The 6000-nt window shown below is 33.2% G+C and overlaps 1 protein-coding gene across 2 annotated transcripts in view; it reads right to left on the bottom strand.

The window, feature by feature from the left end:
• The window catches only part of Adcyap1 (adenylate cyclase activating polypeptide 1), a 396079-nt gene that overhangs the window by 165250 nt on the left and 224829 nt on the right, over positions 1-6000 (bottom strand). The window lies entirely within an intron of this gene.

The raw sequence follows: 6000 nt of genomic DNA, 5'->3' as shown, positions 1-6000 counted from the left end.
GAAGGGAGGGGTGGGACTGGTCTGTTTCTGGTTGGTTTCAGCTCCCGTTTTGCTATTTCATGAAGGCTTGGCGAGAGACCTCTTCCTAGAGTCCCTGCACCACTCCTGCTGCGCTGCGCCTCGGAGGCTATCCGCCCTGACGCGGGGGCCGGTGCAGGCGGAGATTCACTCGTCTAGCGCAGACTGTCACCTCCAAAAATCCTACCGATTCCTGGTCGATCTCTCTTTAGTGGAATTTTGCTAGGAGTTTCTCAGCAGGTCGTATCTAAGCGTATCCATGCGTCTCTCTGACCCCGTTGTTGAGGAGGTACTGAAAGCGCTGCCTCCCCTCTCGCCGCCATGTTCTCTCCCTCAAAAAGAAAATTTTAATATGACAAATATATGTTCAAATCAATTAATTTAAAAAGTCCACAGGATTCAGGACCAACAAACAAAAATCTATTGTATTTTTTAATTGTTTTAATTATTTATACATGACAGTAGAATGCATCTATGCACTTTGATATATCATACACAAAAACTACAGAACACTAAAGAAAGAAATTGTAGAGGTCTTTCACCTCTTTTGTTAGATTGATTCCCAGGTTTTTTTGTTTGGTTTTGTTTTTGTCATTGTTGTTGTTGAGGCTATTGTGAATGTAGTAGTTTTCCAAAATTCTCTTTCAGTGGATTTATCACTGATATATAGGAATTCATTTGATTTATGGGTGTTGATTTTATATCCTGCTACTTTGCTGAATTCATTTATTCTAGTTTTCTGGTGGAAATTTTTGGATCTTCTAGGTATAGAATCATGTCATCAGCAAATAGGGATAATTTGAGTTCTTCTTTGCCTATTTGTATCCCTTTAATTTCTTTCTTTTGTCTAATTGCTCTGGCTAGAGTTTCAATGGTGATGTTGAATAGAAGCAGTAAAAGAGGACATCCTTGTCTTGTTCCAGTTTTTAGCAGGAATGATTTCAATTTTTCTCCATTTAAAATGATACTGGCCTTGGGTTTAACATATATAGCTTTCACAATGTTGAGGTATGTTCCTACTATCCCTAGTTTTTCTAGTGTTGTGAACATGAAGGTGTGCTGTATTTTGTCAAATGCTTTTGCTGCATCTATTGAGATGATCATATGATTCTTGTCTTTAAGTCTATTAATATGATGAATTAAGTTTATTGATTTCCATTTGTTGAGCCAACCCTGCTCCCTGGGATGAACTCCACTTGATCGTGGTGCACTATCTTATTAATGTGTTTTTGTATGTGATTTTCCAGAATTTTATTGAGAATTTTGCATCTATGTTCATCAGGGATATTGGCCTGAAGTTTTCTTTCCTTGATGTGTCCTTGACTGGTTTTGGTATCAGGGCGCTATTAGCCTCAGAAAGAGTTTGGAAGTGTTCCCTCCTTTTCTATTTCATGGAATACTTTGAGGAATATCAGTGTTAATTCCTCTTTGAAAGCCTTGTAGAACTCAGCTGAGAATCCATCTGGTGCTGGGCTTTTCTTGATTGGTAGGCTTTTGATGGTGTTTTCTATTTCATTACTTGAAATTGATCTATTTAAATCATGTATGACCTCCTCATTCAGTTTGTGTAGGTCATATGTCTCTAGAAATTTGGCAATGTCTTTGATATTTTCTATTTTATTAGAGTATAAATTTTCAAAATAGTTTTTAATTATATTCTGTATTTCAGATGGGTCCATTGTGATATTTCCTTCTTCATCTTGTATTTTAGTAATTTAAGTTTTCTTTTTCTCTTTGTTAGCACGGCCAGGGGTCTATCTATTTTATTAATTTTTTCAAAGAACCAACTTTTTGTTTTGTCAATTTTTTCAAGTGTTTCTTTTGTTTTGATTTTATTAATTTCAGCTCTGATTTTTAATTATTTCTTGTCTCCTGCTGCTTTCAGTGTTTTTTTTTCTTTTTCTAGGGCTTTGAGATGTAGTATTAGGTCATTTATTTGTTGACTTCTTATTCTTTTAATGAATGCACTCAATGCAGTAAATGTTCCTCTTAGTTCTGCCTTCCTAGTGTCCCAGAGATTTTGATATGCTATATCAGCGTTCTCATTTACCTCTTAAGAATTTTTTTTATTTCATCACTGATTTCTTGTATTATCCATTTATCATTCAATTGTATATTATTTAGTCTCCATTTGTTACAGTATCTTCTATTTTGAATTTTATCATTGACTTCTAATTTCATTTCATTGTGGTCTGATAGTAAATACAAAAATACAGAGATAATTCCCTGCATTCTAAGAATTGCTTTGTGGCATAAGATATGGTCTATTTTAGAGAAGGAGCCATGTGCTACTGAGAAGAAAGTATATTTGCTCATTGGTGGATGGAATAGTCTATGTATGTCACTTAAGTCTAAATAATTGATTGTATTATTTAGTTCTATAGTTTTCTTATTTAATTTTTGTTTGGAAGATTTGTCTAGTAGTGAGAGAGGTGTGTTAAAGTCACCCAGCATTATCATATTGTGGTCTATTTGAATATTGAAATTGAGAAGGGCTTGTTTGATATACATAGATGCTCCATTGTTTGGGGCATAAATATTTATAATTATTATGACCTGCTTATATATTCTTCCCTTAAGAAGTATGAAATGTTCAGTTGTATTTTTATATACTAGCAATTTTTATTTACAATGAAAAATTTTAAATATTTATAATATCACCAAAACACAAACAAATCAGAAATTAATCTAACATTTGCAAGGTCTGTACCTTAAAATTTATATAACATTGCTAAGAAAAATTTAAGCAAAAATAAATGGAAATTCATACCATATTCATAGACTAGATGATTCAATATTTTTATGATTTGTATTTCACCGAAGTTATTTGTTAAATTTACTGCAATAAAAATACCAGCAGGTTTTGTTGATAAATCTATCCAACTGATTCTAAAATTAACATATAGAGTCAAAGGCCCTAGTATAGCCAAAAACACCCATGAAATAGAAGAATTTGGATATTTTACCCTACTTGGATTCAAGGTTTAATACAACACCTATTGTGAACAAGATGATATGGTAATAGCATAAGAGACAATTTGTTAATTGGGATTGATATCAAATTAGTAGTGTGGTCAGGCAGGTATTGGGGTTTGGTTAAATGCTTCAAGTATATTCATTATATGTAACTTTAATTTTTTTAAAAAGTACAAGAAACAAATTTAATTGTCATTAATATGTACTCTAAGAAAGGAAGCCATTAAAATATGTGAACAAAAGATCACAAAGATATTTTTAAAATATTACCAAATGAATCAAAATTCACTTTAGTAGTTCTAAATAAGCAGAACTCCACTTAGACAAACCTACACCATTGATAATCAGTCACAATTTTGTTAAAATAATTCAATTGGAAGTAATTAGGTTTTTTGTTTTGTTGCCTTGATATGGATTACTAAAAATAAGTGCATGAAAAGACATGTATTTTACCTTTTAAGAATTCATAAGTTTCAACAAAATATTTTTTAGATATCTTGTATCTGCAAAAGTCTAAGACTGTAGACTTAAATTTGTCTTCTGAATAAGAGATAAAGCCATTTTATAAGAGAAATATTGTATTTTCATGTAAATGAATTTTAGAATGAAACTCAAGAGCACAGAAGTAAATAGGAAAAAAATCTCCAAAACATAAATATTTTCCAATTTAAAAAACAAATCCTGACAGTCATAAATCATCATTAAAACTGTAAAAACACTATATTTTCCATTAACACTACCTAAGGATATCCCATGGTACCCCAAAATTGCCCTCAAAATGGGAAAGAAAATCCATTATACTTTTACTGTGTTGAAATGTTCTCCAAACAAAACATATTTCCTGCTTAATTTCTTTTGTTTCTCTAGGTACCAAGCATTATTTGGTGATATGACCAATATAATTTTAACAAAGATATATAGCTTGGAGAAAGACATTTAAAATTACCCTGAAATGAGGGGAAAACTATTTGCACCAAGTAAACATGCCTTAAAGAGAAAATAGTGTTTAATTATTTCTAATATTTTCAGATACATATAAAATAAAGGAAAGCCTCAAATTAATTAGGTTAATTTAGGGATATCATAGTAAATATTAAAAAGTTTCTGGAAAAGGAGAATATACTAAGACATCAATCTCTAAGGAGGGGCAGCAAAATTATCAATTTGTGTTCAATTCAAGGAAACACCTTCCATATGCCACACTTGGAACTTTCATTGTGTGAATTATCTGTTTAAAATATAAATAAAGATTGTGGAGCTATATCAATGACGACAAAACAGTTTTTGAATCTCTCAAGTCTCATGAAAACAAAATACTTCAATAGTAAAATGATATACCAGATAAATATGTTCATGAAATAAAACTGCAATAAATATATTAAAACTAGAAAATCTTAGAAATGAATTGACATAATTCTAGTTTTGTTTTTTGTTTTTTTTTTTCTTTTTTTTTTTTACAAAATAATTTTATTTTACTTCTAACTTAGAACATAAAAGTAATTAAACAGATAAAAGAAACGAGATTAATTTTAAAGTCAAAAAATAAAATATAACAGGCTAGGGTTGTGGCTCAGTGGTAGAGCATTTGCCTAGCGTGTGTGAGTGAGGCACTGGGTTCCATTCTCAGCACCACATAAAAATAAATAAAATAGAAATATTGTGTCCATCTACAAATATATGAATAAACAGATGTCACAGCTTTCTCCCCGAGTCCTTCAGGGGCCAAGGATAAGCTATCAGGATTAGGCCCTCTCAACCCCAGCCCAGACAAGGCCATGCTCTCCTCCTACCCTCACCACCTAAGAGCATGGAGTACAAGTCAATGGTGTAGATACCTACTCACCTTAGAAATCTCCAAGCTATACACCAGATGCCGCTAAATACAGACCATGGTGACATCATCATCAAGCAGATCCTGCCCAATATACCTCTCACTCCACCTGACCCTCAACAGTCACCCTAGGACCCATCTCAGCCTCAACACACAGAAAATATGGCCTTTCGGTCTTCATAAGCCTGTCTCAAGTCCTGCTTGACTATGACAGAGGATTTCCATACTGTCCACTCCAGGGAGGAGTGCCAGCTTGTTAAGGGTGCAGATGGTACAGCTGTTGCCACAGTTGCTCCAGTAAGTGTCAGATACTGAGACTGGAGACTTCCAGAGCATTTGGATATAATCATCTGACAGTCTGATAGACTCGTTATCTGAGTCTACTATTCTCTACTATTCTTGATGGGGTGGAGGGAGTCACTTGAAATGCTAGATAAAATATTTTTAATTTTTTAAAAGAAAATTTCTTTATCTCATGTATAATAATTCAAAAAGAAAGAAGAAGAAGAATCAGGCCAGAATGAGTAAAGAAAGGTAACCAGAGTTGTTAGCAGAACACTTTGGGCACATATTCTTTGATGGAAAAAAACAAAATTGGGTTAACTTACATTTCAGTTTTCATAACTGAGCTTCTCAAACCCTGACCTTACCAAGAAGGTCAGTCTAATAAAAGAACTACATCTCCATAAAGGTAGTATCTGAAAGAGTGCTCAAGACAGAAATAAATTGGAAATAAACCACATCTTCCAGCAGGACCCCAGGATACTATTCTTAAAACTAAGATGTACTGCCCAATTTCAGCCTGAATGGAAGGAAGGGTGGGGAATCACCCTGAAAATTGATAGCCTTAGATTTGCAACCCAACTTTATATAGCAGATGGCTCAAAAAGCTCAATGTGAACTTTTAGTATAAAATAGCCACCAACTAGTAATGCTCAAAGCCTGACAGAATCCAAAACAGATCTTTTCTGAAGGAACCTACTTCTGGATTTCATCAAGATTACCGAATTTATTGATTCAAGGCAAATAAAATATTCCCAGTCCAATAACAATAAGCATATAGAAAAACTGGGCACTGTGAGTGAGAAACAGCAGGAAAGAAATGGGATTAGAAGCAATAATAATTACAGTCAATGCTTTAGTACATTAGAAAATGAAAGACTTAGAGCAGCTTT

This window comes from Marmota marmota, unplaced genomic scaffold (genome assembly GCF_001458135.2).
Source record: "Marmota marmota marmota unplaced genomic scaffold, marMar, whole genome shotgun sequence".
NCBI classification, from domain to species: Eukaryota; Metazoa; Chordata; class Mammalia; order Rodentia; family Sciuridae; genus Marmota; species Marmota marmota.
This window is presented reverse-complemented; position numbering and strand designations above follow the sequence as displayed.